A 20,119-nucleotide genomic window follows, 5' to 3' on the forward strand; every position below is an offset into this window, starting at 1 on the left:
ATAGTGATGAACCTAAAAAGACTGATCTCGCCATGATGTTGTTCAGCTGTCAGACCCGTGACCTCACTGTTGCTGTTTGCTGTCTCCTCTATCAGAAATAGTAATTAACAGCATGCAGCTTAAGTAGAAAAGACACTGTGCCCCCTATAAGAAGTTAACAGAGAGTGAGACATTAAGGCATTCTTTGCTTCACCTTAGTGGCTCAACCACGACAAACTTGGCTCTGGTGTAAGCTGAAGAATTCACCAGCATTATGTCGAGTCCAACATCTAGCACTGCCCTGTGTATTAAACACTCAGCAGTTTCCTGACTCCACCATCAGCTTCAATTACTGGAGAATAAATCAATATGGGGGTTCTTCACAGTCTCCTGTTTGGACAGACGTACTGGAGTGATATTCTGTTTGGACAGGTTCTCTGACCTTTTGCATGCTTTCAGTTTTATTTTAATTATATTTGATTTGAATAACTCTTCTGACTCTTGTTGCTGTGGCAACAGGGAACTGCGCTGCCTGCATATAGCTCACAATAATAGGCTTACTTTTAGAAAATTAATTATCCCTTTACACTCTTAGGCAGAATCTCTATTACCCCAGCTGACCCTACCTCTGCTTTTGGTTTGCCCTGGATTGGGCGCTGGCCCCTCAGTGGTAGTGGTTACATTATTTCCCTACGAAAAAGCTCTCTTAGTATTTTGTTATATTTTTGAGCTTAAGACAATGGACTCAGAAATAAGGGTAGAAATCATCCATTTACTTTGTGAGAACCAATTTTTCTGAAATGTTTGATCAAACAATGTGATTCCAAATGTCCAATGTCCATTATCCAAAATAGGAGCTAGCCTACTTTCACACCACCTGTATCCATGTTATTCTTCCTCAGTGAAGGGTTCCCTTTTACCACTCTGCATTGAGTCTCTTTTAGAAAGGACTAATGTTGGAAAACCACTCAGTGCAATCACTAATTTTGATAGCTTACAGCCTTTTCCTAACAGCATGTGACGCGAGCATGACCGCCAAATTCCACATACTCTATGCGCGCCGCGGCCTGTCAGTGCCACACAATATGCCGCCGTTTGCTGCCACTCTAATCAATCATTGTGTTTCCACAGCGAGCCACTATGCTCTGCTCCGTTTCAAATACACTGAAAGCCTATTTTTGAAAACACTGCAGGCAAGCATTAAGCTAGACAGAATATATCAACCCTGACAGGAAGTCAGACAAGGAAACAAACAGAGCATCTGGAAATTTCAAAATAAAACACAATATACGGACTAAGGATCCTATTTTCCATCACTTTATGAGCTGTACGACAATGCAAAAACATGGCTCTGACGGACTGCAGCGTGCAAGGACTATGTGGGAATAGGGGGTAAGTGACAAAATCAGCTTTATTCTATCGTTTCTTATTGGAGTGTCCTAACTGCCAGTAACCGGTGCAGTGGGAAGCGGCTTGCTGTTCTTACCCTGTTGCCCCGTTTCTATATTCCGCTCTGTTGCTTGCGTAGATGGACGAAGAACGAGGAAGGAGAGGAGAGCTCTGCAAGGCACTGACTATTACTTTTCTCACCAAACAACGCTTGTTAGCTTGGTGTACAAAGTTGAGGTAATCATGGATTAATAATATCCACATCTGTGATTAAAATGTTGACTTTTGACTTGTGTCAACAACACCGTAGAAAACATTTTTTCTTGGCTCACAGTGGGCACTACAACACAAACACAAAGCACCACACTTCTGTTTGTCCACCTTCAAAATAAAAGCACTGGATGTGCTCATTTCTTTCAAAATAAAAATAGTAATTTTCCCCCTCAACTAGCACTTAACTTGTAGTTAGTTCCTCATGTGTTTCTAAGTTGTTCTCTTGTAGACGTGTTAAATTGGCATAGTTAGTAAAATCCAGATTCAGACCCTAAAATGTATCATTAGTAAAGATAGTCCAGTTCTTTAAGAATTACTGGATTCATTGCATGACTGTATGACGACAACACCAACACGGCTTCAAGCTCGGTGAGCGTCTTTAAAAAAACCCCAGTAAATTATGCCTCCCACTGTTCTTCTTAAAGGGGATTTAGATATTAAACAAGAAACAATTTCAACAGGATAAATGAAAGAGATGGATTAAAAAATAAAGTGCTTGTTGGTCCCAGCATGCTCTCTATAGCACGCTAATTTGATTTTCGACTGTTGTGCAGATCTCCAGCCGGTGATCTTGCTCTCTTGAAAGCAGTGTTCGATTTGGAGACCTTAGATCTGACAGCCCAATTAAATTAGTTTTGTAATCCTTACAGATGTGTACAGTGCGCAGTACAGTAGGTACAGCTCCTACCACATTGTTTCACTCATCAACAGGCATGAATTAGATCACACTGTGCTTCAGCGCTCTGACTAATGAGCAGAAATGATCCAAATCGTAGAGAGCGCAAGGTGCTCCATACATTTTTAAACAAGTTCTAGTGATTGATAATTTGGTTAGGCCATCAATAATTAATCGACAGCAGAATAATGAGGCTTCCTCGCCCTGGATAATATTATATCATAATGGTTCACGGGGAGTGTTTGTGGGGGAGGTAGGGTCTTTGAATGAGTACCTGAGGGCTGCGTGACAGAGGCACAGTCTTTACATCTGTCCCTTTTCCTTCAGCTCTGAACATCCTGCAATCATACTGCTAGGTTTGACCCTAAGTTAAGTTTCTGTTTCTTTCTGCAAAAACTTGAAAATGCAAAGTGAAGCATTGGGTCAGGAAATGAGGCACCTGGAGGATCCTCCACCTGTCTGTGTGACGATGACTGAAGGGGAGATGTGATGGTAATCAGCCTCTTGACAAACCTTATTCTCAAGACTGAGATTGTGTTTAAAGGTTTGGAATTTAACAGATACAAACATCAGATTAAACTCTTTCAGGTTAGGTTCAGGTAACTTTGTACCTGTAGGTAAATTTGGGTGCAGGGAGAGTCACATTTAATAAAACACAGACAATACACAAAACATACAAAGTGACAATGCATGTTCCATTGATAGATAAGTTGATCTGTAAAAGTAACATACCTTTAAAAACATTAAAAATATATAATATAAATAAATAAGTGAACCAATAAGAAGCATGACATCAGCTTCCCAGCCTGCTCTCTCTGTCCCTCCAAACAAGACCTTCAAGACACTTCCAACAACCACATCAAGCAGCAACAAGGAAGAAGAGAAACACAAAACCTGACACACACACAGATATCTGACCACTTGTTCCACTTGATAACAGCTGCTGCTCTCAGCCAGTACTGATTGATTTAATACTGTAACTTTGCAGCCTGTTCTCACTACCAGGCCATCGAATACAGCCGCTTGGCCAGTGGCCCAACAGGACAAATGGTGAGGCAGAAAGTACTTTTTTCTTGACTCTGTCCTTTTACGTATTGTCTTAATGTAGTGTAATCGTGTTGTAGTAAAAGAATCTGCTTGGGATGGCACTTGAGATGCAAGTGAAGGTCAAAATTAAGTTTAACACATAGACATGGGACTTTCTTACAGGAAACTGAGGTTCTATTCTCCTGGGGAAAAAAATCTACAATGTTGCCTTCATCTGTAAAGACACAGATATGAAGAGGCTCTCAATCAATATTACAATAACATAATATGACGTTGAGGCTGGTGGGGAATCATGGGAGTTCTCTGTGCTACTCCCCCCCGGTGACAACGGACTCCGAGTTGATGTAGTAAATATGAACGGGCGAAGCAGACCTAAAGAAGAAGAGAATATGTTTACCTATGATGAATCAAAATATAATTTACATGACATTTTGTCACAGCAGCACATACAGAAACAGGAGTGTGCCTATGTTCCCACAGCCCACAGTTCCCACATTTCTAAAAAAAAATCCAAAATTAGTCCCTATGTTCCCACATTTCCTTTTTCATAAATTTGTATCAGTTAGGGTTAATGTAACTTACCAGGCCATCGTTAGGGTTACGGTAACTTACCCTAATCCTACCCTGTGGGAACATAGGGCCTAATTTTGAGATAATTCTTAGAAATGTGGGAACATAGGGCTGACCCCATAGAGACAGTACGGCAACTTTCAGTAGCAATTCCCGCTTCCTTATGTAGCGGTCTTTGACATAACATGCTGTGTTTCCACGGCAACGATAAACATGCTGTCTGTCATGGCGGCTCATAGTCCATTTTTAATTAATTTAGATATTATTATATATTATATTATATTATACTATATTATATTAATATAAACATTGTAATAAAATTCTACATATTGTATGTTTACGTTACGACTGAAAAAGGGCTCGACTGACTCGTACCACTGTTCTGCGTTCCTTGACTTTGTCCAGATGAAGCCGCCACTAAACTGTACCTGCTGTCCGTCTGTACTTTAAAGCTTTATGTCACATTCTTCCCATGAAGCACAAACTGCTGCATTTTAGGGCACTGTTGTGACTACAGGAGTCTTAACTGGCTCTGGCTTTCTCGTACTCCAAATGACTGAACACTTAACCTGCACTCAGACGTTTTGTTTGTGACTGGATGTCAAGGTGAAGCCAAATCTGCTTCGTGTTTAAAGCCTGTCTCTTCTTACAATGTAGCTCACAGTAACCAACCGGCAGTCTGCAGATGTCAGACTGATGTCCAGTCCAGATAAGAAACACAAACAGCAAGGATAGATCAATTTCTAGGAATATTTTCTCTGCTTTGTCTTAGCTGAAAATTAGTGCTGTCCTTCATTTGGTTTTAAAAAATGTAACTTTAAAAAATGAACATAGCCCTGTTGTTAGTGAAGGTCTGATCTTAATCTTGCTAAAATATAAAGTAATTCCTCAAATATATTAGCCTTGAATCATGAGTAATGCTTTAGTTTTCATGCATTTTGCAGCAATACCAACAGTTTTAAAGAAAAAGTTAATTTCCCCTCAACCCAAAATGAATTGTCCATATGACCCTGCCTGAACTTGTGTTATTTGGAAGTGAAGACAAGAAAATCATCCATCATGTGCATTCAACAAACAGTGATGAGTGAGGGCTTTCAACTTAGTGGTGAACCTCGAACCACAGAGCGTGTCCGTTCATGTATTACACATCACCATAGTCCAGTACAGACGTAAAAGTGGCAGCAACCTGTCTCTTTCTAGATTCATACATCTTAATTTGGGACACAGTTGCCTTCATTATTACAAGCTGCAACCTTTGATGAAATGAAGCCGATGTGGAAGTGCAAAAAATCCTGCAGTTCATCGTGTGTCCACTTGAGGCTGGCTCACATACACATCCATTCAAAAAGCTGATTTTTACAGTAGAAATTAAGCAGTTCACAGCCTGGTACAAAAACCGATATTGGTCTGATTAGTAATTAATATGATGGGCACACACTGTACAGGTGGTAACAGCCACCATTTTGATTTTATGAACAATGTCTTGTCCAAAGTTAGATGCGTAGCTGACCTGATTGACAGGTGGTCGTGATGAAACAGTTTGTCAGGAGGCTTAAAAACTGCCTCGGCTCCAGCTCTCAGCCTGTCGTTTGGTGGACTGAAAGTGAGGCTGAGACAGCATTTCCAGCAGGGAGACTGCCACCGATGGGACTCCAGCGCCCCCTGCAGGAACAGATGACGTCACTCAGGCTTCGTCTTGATATTGACAGTCTGTGCACTGTCATCATTCTAGTTAATTAAACGCTATGATGTAGCTAAACAGGGTTATTCTACAACATTGTCACTGTTATTGAATGGGGTTTTTTAAAACATAAATGTATGCTATTTATTATCTACTAACAGCAGGAAACACTGTTGCGGAAAACAGATAAAAAAAAAAAAAATTGTACATCAATAACTACGCACACAATTATATGTTATAATATGTTATAATTATATGATCATGGATGAGCTCCAAACATATTTTCAACATCGTGGTCAGACAACATGCATCTATATTGGTAATATTGCTAATGCAGGACCGACATCTTAACCTCTAAAAAATGCACACTTGAAACTCGATCAAGCCACAACCTGCAAATCCCAAAAAAAAGGAACCACTCATTCATCGAGCTTTTTTCTGCCATCATTGGCTGATTTATTATCTCTGAGCTGACTGACACCCTCATTTTGTACGTCTTTGACCGACTCTGGCAACTCTCTCAATGATCTTCCTACTTTGCTTTGAACTGCTTCGCCCTCTGCGAAAAACTTGCTTACTCCCAGAAGAAACATTTTCCCATCTAATAGAGGTAGGAAGAACAAATAGCTGGGTTGAACTAATTACTGTAGGAAACCAGCCAAAACATCTCCCTCTCTGTCTCTGCTCCCGCTCTGTGTGTTTCACGCACACACACACACACACACACACACACACACACACACACACACACACACACACACACACACACACACACACACACACACACACACACACACACACACACACTCCACACAAAATGCTCTTTCCTTGCATTTACTCTCACACTCTTTCTCCTGAGAACTCACTGCAGGGAGTGTTTCTATTTGTCAGCTTTGCAAGACGGATGGTCGACATCTGCCACAAAGCCTCTCTGGACATATTACCTGAGACACCAAACAATAACCTCTGCATACACACATGCACACAACACACACACACAAGCGCGGAAAAGCACACTGAAGCAGAGCCATGCCTGGCCTTAAACGGCCTGCCAAGACCTGACCTTCTCGTTACGACCATGATCACCCCCATGGGCACGGGTGGCATCTGGCTAGGTGTTGTGTGCATATGTGTGTGTGTGCCTCTGTGTGTGTTCTGCATCACGCGTGCAATGTGTCCCAGCTTCCCTGCATGCTAGGTCTGGCTTGTCTGTTTTGCATGTGTTTAGCTGTGTGTGTCTCTGCACGTGCATGTGTGTGTGTCAAATTGTGTGTGTGTGTGTGTGTGTGTGTGTGTGTGTGTGTGTGTGTGTGTGTGTGTGTGTGTGTGTGTGTGTGTGTGTGAATCTTTTGGCATGAAGAGCAATGCCGCGAGGAGCCCGGGCAGCATCAGAAAGGGCCGGTGTGCCCCCAGAGTTCGACCATCTGCGCGTTATTGGTTGTCATTAAGGTTTCTAATTTGGAGGTGTCTTGGGGATTAGCCAAACGAGGGCACAAAATGTCATTATGCCGTTCCTCCCGCTGAGCTGCCGTGACCATATTTACATATTTATACACCTTAATTGTCTTTGCCTCGCTGCTGTGACATTGAGGCGGCCAGAGTTTTAGCGCGAGGCGAAGAAAGAGGACACAGTGGAAGACAGTGTTACACACAGTCAAATCAAATTACACTCAGATGTGGATTTAAAATGAACAAATTCATCACCTAGTCGACCAGAGAAGATGAACAAAAGGCATCTGAAACATATTTATTCTTAAATATTTCACAGCATACATGCTTTGATGCATGCAATATCAACTTATTATTTTTAAGCCCAGCTGAAACTAATTGGCATTTTTCTACAACAAAATCAGTAAGCTGTACGTAATCTCCTCTTGTTAGAGGAAAACTGTGAGAAAAAAAGAGACAATTTTACGTCTAATATGTTTTGATTTATGGCAGCATGTCTTGGGGATTACTCTGTCACAGAAGCTTCAAGTTAAACTACATTTCCCAGCAGGTTTCAGAAGGTATTTTTCAAGATCCTAAAAGTAGAGGCTTAGAGGAACAGAGACCATAAACAACCTACGCAGAAGGACTCAGCAGGAGGAATAAATTACATAAATATGAAACATTTTGTTCTTAGACATTAAAAAAAGATTCCAGATGTCCAGTGACGAAAACAGTCGTAATCTTCCTGCAACTCTCATCAAGGACTGTGAGAAAATAGTGCACACATCCAAGCAAAATGCATACAGTTGCAGGACAAAAAAATAATAATAAAATGCTCAAAATGAGCATATTTATTTTAAACACAGCAACGTTTCGATCCTGTTTAAAATAAAGTTGCTCGCAGTGTGCGGACCTTTCCCTCTTTTTTTTCTGCTTCGATGAAACAGACAAACAGAGAAAAACAGAGTTGTCCCAGACTCTGGAATAAAGTCACTGTTTTAACTCAATGTGTTTAATGACACTAATAACATTTTAAAAAGTCTCAAGGCAAATCAATGATTTAAGCAACTCTCTCTCTTCCAAAGAGTTCACAAGATCAAATTGGGATAAAGAGAGCAATTTTTTATTTTTTTTATTTATCCTTTATTTTAGCAGGGAGGACCCACTGAGACCAAGGTCTCTTTTCCAGGGGTGCAGCAATACAAAAATAGAAACAGCATCTAGACACTGAAACACATATTCATACATGCAAACTATGTAAAACATAACTGTAGTGGAATCACAAGGATTTACCAGAGCTCCTAAAAGCCCCGTTTCCACCAAGAGGTCAAGTTTGGTTCAGTACGGTTTGGTTCAGTTAATCCTGATCTTGCTTGCGTTTCCACAACCAACCATACCCTTACACATCACTAAATCACAGCGGCTCGACGTAGTGTAGACGGCCAATGAATTCAACAAAGAAAAAGAACAGGAAAGTAACAAAGATCAATGATTCCTTGGAAGGTCTCCATCTCCGAGGTCTTCCAAGGGGCGGAGCAAGTCGCAACAAACAAAAACATCCTTGAAATGACTCTCTCAAAATCCACGTGATATTTAAACATGGTGAGTTTTGCATTTGTCTTTTATTACCGCTGTCGCAAGGGAATTTAAAATTATTTCGACCAATCAACGGACTGCAGTGTGTCTAGCTCCACCCTCTAGGGTCAGATTGGTACGCTTGGCACTCCAACAGAAGGGTACCAACAAAAGTAGGACGGTATGGATCAGTTACTTTGGTATCATTCCCAACTTTTGACACTGGAAACGCCAATAAAGATGTACTGTACCAAACCGCTTGGTGGAAACGGGGCTTGAGTGTATGATGGGACATTGGGGTCTCTATCCACTGGCCTGTACTCTTAACATTAAAAGCAAAAAAAAAAGTAAACTAAATAGAAAAAACGTGTACACAGCTGCACCCACACGAGGGCTGTGAGGCTGAAAGCTCCGTTCCTATATTGTGTCTCTGAACACTCCCTGTCAGTCACAGGAAAATGCAAAAATAGATATAGTTGAAATTTGCAGAAAATAACATGAAATTCAGAGTATTTTTCTCGGCGCTCAATTCATCCCTCACTCCTTGTGTGCCCTTTTTATGGACTGCTGCCTTCAGAGAAAAGGGAATAAAGAGAGAAAAGCAGGTGTGCCATCAGGTTCTATTTCTGGTGTAATTAGAGAGGAAATAGCTTCAGAGTATTCATTGCGGTAGAATCACACTTTTACTGTGTTGACACCTCGAAAGGAGCCCAGAGAGGTGGAAGTGAAATCTTTGTATGACAACCACCCAGCAGTTTAACACATCCATAAGGTGTAGGTATTGATGTCGATGTTTATACCCGTTATAATTGAACCTTTTTACAACATTAGACATATTCTGAATGCAACCATTGGCACTGAAATCATAAGCATGATTTATCTATTTTTTGTATTTGTTGCTGTGTGTCAGTGTCCCCGTCTGTCTTGCTCTCTGTCTTCAGGTTCAGACGACAAGAGGGGTGGTAGGGTAGATAGTATCAGCGTTGTCACGACCTGGAGCTTACATGTACAGAGCCTGGGTCTGTTCTGGTAAATGGACTTGAGCTTGTATAGCGCTTTTCTAGTCTTCTGACGACTCAAAGCGCCTTTACACCGCAGGTCACGCACACTGATGGTTGCTATGTAAAGTGACCATGAGCATTAACTAATCCATTCATACACATTTATAAGCCACTAACGACGCAGCGGGAGTAATTCAGGGTTCAGTGTTTTGCCAAAGGACACATCGGACATGTAGCTGCAAGATCTGGGGATCGAGCCCTCGACCAAGACGACCAACTCTATCAACTAATCCACAGCCGTCCAAACTGTTGCCCAACAGTGGCAACTTATGGTCATAGGGTATTAGGATATCAAGACATGGCTGGAGCGAGCGGTGTCTTCACTGAGCACTTATCCTTTCATCTGGGCACAAGTATCCTGTGTTTATTCCAACTGTTCAGAATTCAACAGCCTGATAGCTTAATGAATAAAAGAGTTGGATTATCTGTTTGTTCTCCTTGGAGGGGAACGACAGCGCCGTCCAGAGGGTGAAAGAATGTGTCCAGGTTGATTTATTATCACTTTAGCTTTCTGGACCACACGCTCCATCTACAGGGAGCTCAAGTCTTTCAGCTGGACTCCAATAATCTTCGATCAGATTTTCACTATCTGGTTCAGACAACCTGTGACTGCCTTCCTGTCTGCCAGTCAGTTTGTGGATGTCATTCGTCCATCCGTCAGTGTGTCTCTCACACTCTCTTAGCCCGGCCAGTTGCAGCAGGCATAGCTGTTCACCATGGGTCTGGTTCTGCCCGAGGGGTAGTTAAATATCTTTTGAAATGGGGTTGAGGTACTTCAAAAGTAAGCACAGTGGGGACAGCCCTATGTTTCCGCAGCCCAATGATCCAACAGCCCTATGTTCCCATTTCAAATTTATTTTTCACTGAAAATTAGGCCCACATGCCAACCTGGCTTTCCAGAGGTATTGATGCACTGCAAACTATGGTTAGCGTCCGGTTGCTGCGCTTCATTCGACTGATCTGACCGGAAGCTAGTCAGTGCAAGGCCTCTGTGCTACTTAGTTTAGTTTGTTTATTTAAAAGGACAATGTGCACTTACATTAAATGTTTGCAATAAACAAAGAGATGATTGCTACTGGATAATAGGTTGGGTGTAGTTGGCTACTAAATTGGGAGAACGGGGGCTAAATCTGATACAAATTTATGAAAAAGGAAATGTGGGAACATAGGGCCTAATTTTGAAAAAAAATCTTAGAAATGTGGGAACATAGGCACGGCCGGATTGCAGGCAGGGAATCTATATATCGAAGGAGAAGGGTAAGTTTGCTCTTTACTTTTCCGCTAGCAAGCTCCTTTGTTGTGGGATTTCTCCGGCACACCACATAGCCTCGTGGTCCTTCCGCCAAATGAGTTTGAATTGAAGAACTTGAATACATTTTCATGGAATTATACGTAACATATTCCTTTCACTGAGAGTTAAGAACTTTGCTGCTAATGTTTGTGTGCTGCATGTTCAGTATGCTGTAGCCTTGCTTTTTTTTCTCTGTTTTTTAATTTGAATAATCAAGACTTTATATAAGTGGATGAATTTAGAGCAGCAAAACTGGAAACTGAAAAATATCATGAATTATGACTAATGGTTAATTAAAAGGTGCAGTGAAAGACTGAACCGAAGCATAATTAACTTTCCATCCGGCCTCAAAGTTGCAACCTTGAGTGTTTGCATGTGAGGCTTTGAATGTATCTTTGAGCATGTTGATTGGAACTCAATCTTTGACTTGTTTGTGATTTGCCCTCATAACGCTGAGCGCTATCACGACCTTTTAATGTGTGCTGTCAAAACAAACACAGAAACATGCACAAACTAACAGGAATGAAAGCACCAGCATTCAACACTCACACTTCACACTGATGCCTGTTACCTTGAGCTGTTCGTATAATTTGTGCAAAAATGAAAGGCACCTTGTTAGGTTGAAATTCTAATGTTTCCATGGATTGTGCTAAAAGAGGGGGGCAAATTAGTCTCCTGAAAGGTCTGACACACCAAGCAGTCAGCGAAGAACTAGTTGCGTCGAAGGCCGCCTGTGGCGTCGCATCACGTTGTCTCTCGTCTTGGCAAAAAAGTTGCACTTAAACACACCGCAAAGACTACAGCTGACGACGACCACCAAGTACCTTCTGCGCGTGCATGAGGGGCGGCGGTAGCTTGTTGTTATTATACGAGAAGACCATTTCCACACCTCTGTCGTGCACCACTCATATTATAGGTAGCCTACTAATGTATAATACCTGGTAAAAGTTGAAAACGGCGCTGCCACTAAAAAAAGACCACGGTCTTTTAGTGGAAAAAGAAAAGAAGAGGCGGAGGAGAAAAATCAGGAGAAACCGCACTAATGGGTGAAAGCATGGATGCTACAGCGGGATGCTCAAGGGGCTTTCCTGAACCTATGAGAGCTGGAGAGAAATGAAACCTCCTAACAGCCAATCAGAGAGATCCCTCTTACCGACGTCGATTCAACATGTCAAATCGGCCAAAAGTAGGCAGACAAGGGACCAACGGAGCCGGACACACCACAAAAACTAGGGCGACGACTGCTCACCAAGCGGTCCAACTCGGACCAACGGCCGATGAGTTTCCTTGGTGTGTCAGGGCCTTTACACCCATGGAGACAGAAACACAGGGTAGTTCAGGAAAACATAAAAATCTTTGTATGGAAATCTAATAAGTAATCATGTTGTATTTTTGTACATTTATATCTGTGTCTTTTTCAGTGCCAATAAAGTTGTTTTTAATCAAGATAAGTAAAAATACTTCAAAGCCTGCGGGGCCAGACTGCAGAGGTTATTCCTGGGTTTTTGCCTGAGGCGCAGAGATTAAAAGACTCACAGAAACTTCTTGAATTTCATAGAAGCTGACATTTTTCACTGTTCAGGCAACGCTTTGGTTTTAATTTTAGTTTTTACTCTTTGTTCATTCCCTCAGATGTCTGTGCTCTGTTGAATTGTCATTGCTCGGGTTTGAAGTGTCTAATGCGTATGTTTTTGTATGACTCCAATTTCCAATGGAAGTGACGATGGTTTTAACTTTTTGTTAGTCTGTTTAACTACACCTATATGAAAAACGTCTCAGTGTGTTGGTGTTGATCTGTTGTCAGTCTGGAACAAATCATATTCATACTTTAAAGAGGACATATTATCTCCCTTTTCCCCCTTTTCAAACAGTCCCCCTGTGGTCTAAATGAAACATCTGTGCTGTGCTTTGGTCAAAATATAACATGAATCAAGAGGTTTGTGACCCTGTATAAACCAGCTCTCTCAGAACGCTCCGTTATGGTGTGTGTGTCTCTTTAAATGCAATGACCCCCCCTGAGTTTTCCCTGTAGACATCACTCCTCTGTTGCGAGAATAAAAATGGTGGACCTGCGCAAAAGTTTAGCTCTAAGCTGGGGGTGGAGTCCATGGGTGGAGATACCAGCAAGGGGGGGTGTTTTTTTTTTTAACCAGAATCCCACTGTGACATCACAAGAAGAGTAAATTAAAAACTGAATATTTTTCTCTGTGTTGTAAGACTTATGCAGACCACAAACAAAGGACTGGATGGGTTTATTTCACATTTTGTGGGTCAGTAGACACTCAGGTTACCAAAATAAATGTTCAGAAACACTGTGAAAGTGGATTTTTCATAATAAGTCCCCTTAAATGCACAACCAGATTGTACTTTTTAACAGGCTGAAAAATGTAACAAAAAGATCTGAGCAGTTCGGATGACTGAGGGGTTACTTTGCGTGCCCCATGAATAAGGCTATATTTGCAGCGCCCTTGAGTTTAAATCTGACCTCAGCCCTCTGCTGCATTTCATCCCCAACTCTCTCCTCCCAACATGTCTGCCTCTCTTCAGCTCTCTCTCCTCAGCAAAAATGGCCACCAAAATAACACAAAGACATGGATGTGTGGATGTTGCTCTTCATTGCTCGTGTTTGTTGACCAAGTCTGAGTCTAGGAACTATGACCCCTCTCTCAGCGTCATGGGGGTTTGTATTTCAAAACACTTAAAAGCCAGTAATGTGAACACGTGTAGATCCGGGCACACAGATTTCCTTTCACAGAATTTCGCGATGGATGCAGTCAGTTTCTCATTCTGCACTTTTTCACTTGGGAGAACGGAGAACATTTCTGTTTGCTCAAATGTATTATTCAGCTTTGATTAAAGAAGGGTGAAGTCGAGGACGGGAAAGAGCAACAGAGAGGAAGATGGCAACTTTGCCTGTCGAAAGTAAAACAGCTAACATGGAGGAATGTAGAGTTCACATTTGTTTTATCATGCTGCTCGTTTTGTAACATAAATAAAGAAGTGTATTCTAAATTCACAGGCAGACCATGTAAATCACCAACTGGAGAAAACAAATGCAGAAAATGAGAATAAAATTATTATTCCTCCATTGACACATTTTTGCTCCCATTTTTATCATCTGGCCATGCCATTTAAAAAAGGTGCTTTTGATTGAGATACATCAACATTCATACATCCGATTTATCCATGTCACCAAAACCTTCCAATGGAAGATAACAACTGTTGAATAAGACTCATTTCCTGAGCGTCTCACCGACAGAAGGGACGTTAGTTAAACATGGAGCAACATCAGAGGAGCAGCTCAGGCCTGTTTGGCACAGAAATGAGTGACTTGATTTCCTGCAGCGTTCATCTGAAGGTTTTTGCAGCCTCACGGGGAACGAGGACGTCAGCGGGATGTTGTTGGATGGAGCTTTAGTGAGATCAGATGAGTGGAGGAGGCAATGTAAATTAACATGTTGTCTCTGTCTAAACATCTTTGGCTCAAAAAAAAAGAAAAGACAGTGAAGCGGTCCGTTTGCATGCAGGTGCACATAAACAAGCTGTAGGCAATTTCTGCAAAAAAAACAAAAAACATGTCTTTATGTTTAGGTTTTGCCTCTTATTATTTCTCTGTGTTGTTCCTCCTGGTGCACCGGGTGACGAATGTGTTCATTAACTCTAGATCTAGATGTGTGTGTACAAACACAAATGCTTGAGCAAATCTCTCCCCTCAGTTTACATTGATACACTGAAAACTAAACGCTCATCACTGATACAGGAGAACATTTTACATGCCGGATGAACCCGTTTCTTTTTCTATCAGTGCGAAAGCAAAGCGTGCTTTAAGTCTCCTCATCAGGATATTAAAGACAGGATTTTTTCACTCCTTCTCTTGTCATCCCCCCCCAATCCTGCCTTGATACAAATGAGGGATTAAAGCAGAGACGTCTGGAACAGAAGACTGTGACGGGAGTGGAGTAAAAAAGATGACAGCATCTCAGTGAAATCCACAGGATATGTATTTCTTTTGTCTCAGGGCTTAGAAAGTACAACACCCACTCTGGAGCTCAGCTTGATCTCTGTGTTTTATTATTTTCGCCGTTTTTTGCCGTGGGCTGTGACGTTAAATACTGGACTGCAGGGACAGTTCTTTCTCCGTGCATCGGATAATTACAACAGCTGAAGGATGTCCATGTATCTTTTCCTGCCTACTGAGATAAATGCCCACGCAGGAACCTCTGATGGCGGCTATCACAGACACTTATAAAGACAGATGACCTCTCTTTTACTAAATGCAAAATGAAGACAGAGTGTGATCGGAGAAGTGTCCTTTCCATTTTATATACAGAAATCTGAACATGTCTCAAAAGATTGGCAGATATCCAGCTGAACAAAGAGGAAGTCCAATCCAGAAGTTTCAAAATATATCCTACTAAAATCATCATGTCGATTTAAAAAAAAAAAAAATTCCAAAAGTTATCAAAGCCAGAGAAAAATGTCATGTTATAGTTGTAATGGGACGTATCTTGTAACAAAGCCACAAATGACAGACATAGCGTTGTTTATTGTTGCCATGGAAACACCGGATGTTACGCCAAAGACCACTGGCGTAAGGAAGCAAAGCGTGAGCTGCTACTGAAAGCTGCTACTATGTGCTGCTCTGACAAAGACAAAAAATTTCGGAATTCGCTTTCATCGGGTGGGAGAGAATCACTGCCATGATTCCCCACCAGCCACAACGTCATCTTTTTTTTATTGTTTTGATTGAGAGCCCCCTGGTGGTTTCAAGCCTGACCCACAGAAAACTGTTTCAGATTTTGAAACAGAAGACGACAAACGATCATAGATCATAAACAGTTTTGTTCCTATTGTGTGTGGTCGGATGTTTTGGACACATCGTTGCTCTCCGCACACTAACATGTCCCATGCACCAAAAATGATGCAAATCTTGCGAACTTCCTCGAAGTCAAATATGACTTTAGAGGAAACAAACAGAGTATGAGAGGCAGATTTGCAATAGGCTTTGGACTTCTTTTAACTGAATCTTTACGAAATAAAGAAGTTAAACTCTGGATGAAGACATGGTATGCTGTGAAAATGAGCTTTACGTTACAGTTCCAGCTGTAGAATTTTCTATAGTATTATAGTTATTACTGTGAATTCCTGCAGTAGCATAATGGTTACTGTGATTATTTACAGCTGAGTGGCTTTTACTGTGATTTTTACAGTATTGTGTTTATTACTGTGTTTTCAGACCTATTACACAGTATCATACTGTACACATAACACCATTTGCCATTTGTTACAATGTAAGTAAAACTGTATTTGATGTGGTTGTTGTTTTTCCTTCTGCAGTCAGCAGCTTCCCAATTGGCTATTGTTTCTGTCATGTGACAATCGGCAGAGTGCGTGCTTTGATGCCCTCGGGGTTCCCCCCATACAAGAGGACATCTGATCATAAATATCAAACATGATGCATCAATTATCTTTTATTAATCAATTAGTATTGATTGACATGTATATGTGCATAGGTTTGTGTGGATATATGTATGTATGAAACTGGGAACTTGTAGGCAGGCTTGGGAACATATAGCTTCTGAAAAATGTATGTATAGAGTTTTTCCTTGTACTTATTTTCCCATTGCCTGTTTCTGTTTTAATATTTTTTTTAAAAACCTTCAATAAAAATACATTAAAAAAAAAGACATGACTCATCAACTGAGCTCTGAGTTTTTTATGTGAAATGTAAATTATTAATGAATTGCTTTCTGAACATTATCACATCGTAAATGACATGTTGACGATGTCACCCCTTAATATCACACAATCATATTATGTTCCAATTGTTTTCAGAAGTCAAACAGGCTGGTTTGTAATCTTATAGAAGTGTGTCACATGTACTCAGACCTCCCGGATCGTTACACTCTTGAAACTTAATGAGCGATTTGAAGCAGCTGCAGTAGGGGGTCGTTGACGCTGTTGATTTGAGGGAGTGTTTGCAGATTTGTTGATGTGAGCGCTTTAAAAATAGCTGCAAAATAGGTAGTTGCTGTGTTCTGTGAAGATGCTCCCCAGGTGCCTTTTTCTAAATAAAAAGCTGTATAGCTCGCGGTGTGCATCTCACTCCTGCATGGCAGCGAGTGATGAATGCTCCACGCGGCTCCGAGTTAACCAAGTTCATATTGAAACACTCCCCGGAGCGTTGCCATCAATCAAAGCCTCTCCCAGCAGCTGTCAAAGCCATTCTTGTCTGCATGCTCTCCTGCTCACATGTGCATTCGCGCACCCACAACAGTCGCAAATATCCGGCCCACCTCATTTGCTCCCATTACAGAGGCGGCAAAGACTGTTACTTATTTCCCCTTTTTGATGCCCCTGGGCAGTGTATTCAACATGCACTTCACTCTCCAGCCTTCCTTCCACCACTTACTTATTCATCACAGACATCGCCAAGAAAGCTGCTGAGCTGACAGACACCAGATTCTTACAAAGAGACGGAGACAAGACGGACAGACAGACAGTGTATGACTGTGCTCAGTAATGGGGGGGGACACTGTCAGGATGAATTCAGATTTGCCTGCAGTCAAAGTAGATCTGCAGCAGACACATTTTGTCTAAAGCTCTGCGGTGAAAGAGAGGAAGAGTGAAAGAAAAAAAAAAAAAGGAGGGAAGCATTTTCACTTTCATTAGCCAGTCTGTCCCTTTGGACTCCCAACACATAGAGCTCAGTGCATCAGCTGCCCCCCTGACAGACACACACACACACACACACACACACACACACACACACACACACACACACACACACACACACACACACACACACACACACACACACACACACACACACACACACACTGTTTCTCTGCATCCTTTTATCCTCCTTCCCTGGCACTCTCTCATTCACACTTCTATTTCTTCCCAGTCCTCTCCATCCTTTGCTCTCCTTCATCTGGGTGTATCCTCCTATTCCCACTTTCTCCATCCTTTCCTCTTCTCCCTTTATTTCATCCTCTCTCTCCTCTCCTCTCCTCTCTTCCTCACAGTGCGCATCATCGTTGCGCGCTCACCTCCTTCCCTTTCCTCCGTTCTCTGCGCTTTTCAGCCAATCGCAGACGAGGGAGGCGTGGTTTCACAACGGGAGGATGTGGACGGAGCTTGTGGAGGAGAGAGAGAGAGAGAGAGAGAGAGACAGAGAGAGAGAGGAGAGCGCTGGAGAAAAGAGACGCTTTCCTGAGCTACTTGGAGAAACAACGCCAGGCTTGACACTGAGTGATGACCGTGGCGCAGTGAGACTCAGCAGACCGGGGAATAAAAACGCGGAATTAAAACACACACTACAAAAAAAAAGGAGGGGAGGAGGGTTTGCTCGGGGTTGTGGACACCTGCGCGTCTCCGCTTCGGCCGCAGGTGCGCTACGATCCCCTCTGACGGAGGGAGAGTTTCATGGGTCCGGGTAAGGAAGTGAGAGAAGATATCATCCTAGGATTACTTCTCGTTTCCTCGCCAGCACTCATCCGGTTTCCAGCCTCTGTGAAAACAAACTTCCACTGCTTTTGCAACGTTTTCGATCACATTCCCTCAAATGTTTGGAAAAAGAGATCTTAATCTGGAGCTTTTTTCATGGTGGACTGTTCTCTGAGACGCGGATTTACACTTGGCAGCTTCCCCAAACTGACCGCAGAATTCCTCTGAACTTTCAACTCGTTTATTGTGACGCGCAGCGGAGTTTTTCCATCCATTTTTAACGTGCTGATGGACAGGACAATGCCGGGATTATTACAGCAGTTTCTCACCCTGCCCCGAGGAAGAGGGGGTGAGTGAGGGAGCAGAGAGAGAAGGAGAGTACAGCGGATAAAGAGAGGAGAAGAAGAAGGAGGGAAGTCGGTGGCGTTTTGGCTGCCGTCCGTTAGTTCTTTAGCGCCTTTGCTGGTCGGGCTCGTCCATCTCTTTTTTTTTTAACTGGATACACGGACACGCATCAGGAGAGACGCACGGGGAGGACCCTGCGTTCACACCCTGGGTGAGTTTACGCGGGTTTGTGTTTGTCAACGTTGAGGGAATATGCAAGTATCCACGGTGTGCGTGTTCGTGCCAGGCGCGTTTTTTTCTTCTACGCGCAGCGCACACCCCGTGTTGATACACATAGCCACAGAAACGCGGGGTTTGGGATGGTCAGGTGGAGTGTGGCAGCGTTCAAGTCGTGACGCATGATCGGTCAGCAGGAGGGTGAAGAAGGGGGAACGAGAATCTGCTTTTAGATGAACTAGATTGGAGGCTAATTGGAGCCGTTTAATCATCAACAAGGATGTCTGCCGGAATGTGTCGCGGCATACAGCGATGTCAGTGCAGAGTGGACGCACGCGCACATAATCACCAGGGGTCACACGTGGGTCTCGGGTCGTAAACTCTCTTTTTTTGTGCACACTGTTTGCATATTAGTCTGTTGTGAACACTTTTATACTCGTGTAGATGCAGGAAATATGTGTGTGTGTGTGTGTGTGTGTGTGTGTGTGTGTGTGTGTGTGTGTGTGTGTGTGTGTGTGTGTGTGTGTTTGGGTGTGTGTGAGCGCTGCCAAATTGTTTTGTTTATGCAGACTATATTTTTGCAACACCTTGGATTCCCTTGTCTGTGTGAGAGAACATCATAATCTAACTGCTGTCACATCCTTTTACATAACAGCCGGAGCTCAGTGTGACTTGTCCTTCAACCTCTGCTTTGCTTCATCTCACCTACGTGTGTGTGTTTGTGTGTCTGCGTGTGTGTGTGTGTGTGTGTGTGTGTGTGTGTGTGTGCTCCTGCTGTTTCTCCTAAGCAATGAATACATTCCAGCCTGCCTCTCTCTCTCCTCTCCTCTCCACCACCTCTCTCTCTCTGCCTCTGTGTTTGTATGTGCGTGTGTGTGATATTGTTGCTCCATCAGTCACCCTGAATGCCTGCGACGCACCGCGCAATTCCTCACAAATTCTCTCGACCATGTAAGCACAACATTTACCTGTCAGCTACTTTGTCGAGACTCCTGTATGTGGCCATAAGAAATCTCCCCCAAGAGAAAGAAAGGAGAGAATCTGCTGCCTCAGATTTAGACTTAACACCCACTGGCACTGCCAGAGACCCGGAGCTTGTCAGACAGATCATGGAGGAGGGAGAGAGAGAGAGAGAA

General features: G+C 42.5%; 1 protein-coding gene across 1 annotated transcript in view; it reads left to right on the plus strand.

Annotated features, from left to right (window-relative positions):
- The first annotated feature begins 18,132 nt into the window (after positions 1-18,132).
- brinp2 (bone morphogenetic protein/retinoic acid inducible neural-specific 2) overlaps positions 18,133-20,119 on the plus strand; it is a 244,398-nt gene continuing 242,411 nt past the window's right edge. Inside the window, exon 1 of the mRNA XM_020629885.2 lies at positions 18,133-18,978. The gene's annotated coding sequence lies outside the window, so the exon portion shown is untranslated. The remainder of the gene's footprint in view (positions 18,979-20,119) is intronic.

The sequence above is a fragment of the Labrus bergylta genome, chromosome 4 (genome assembly GCF_963930695.1).
Source record: "Labrus bergylta chromosome 4, fLabBer1.1, whole genome shotgun sequence".
In the NCBI taxonomy this organism is placed as follows: Eukaryota; Metazoa; Chordata; class Actinopteri; order Labriformes; family Labridae; genus Labrus; species Labrus bergylta.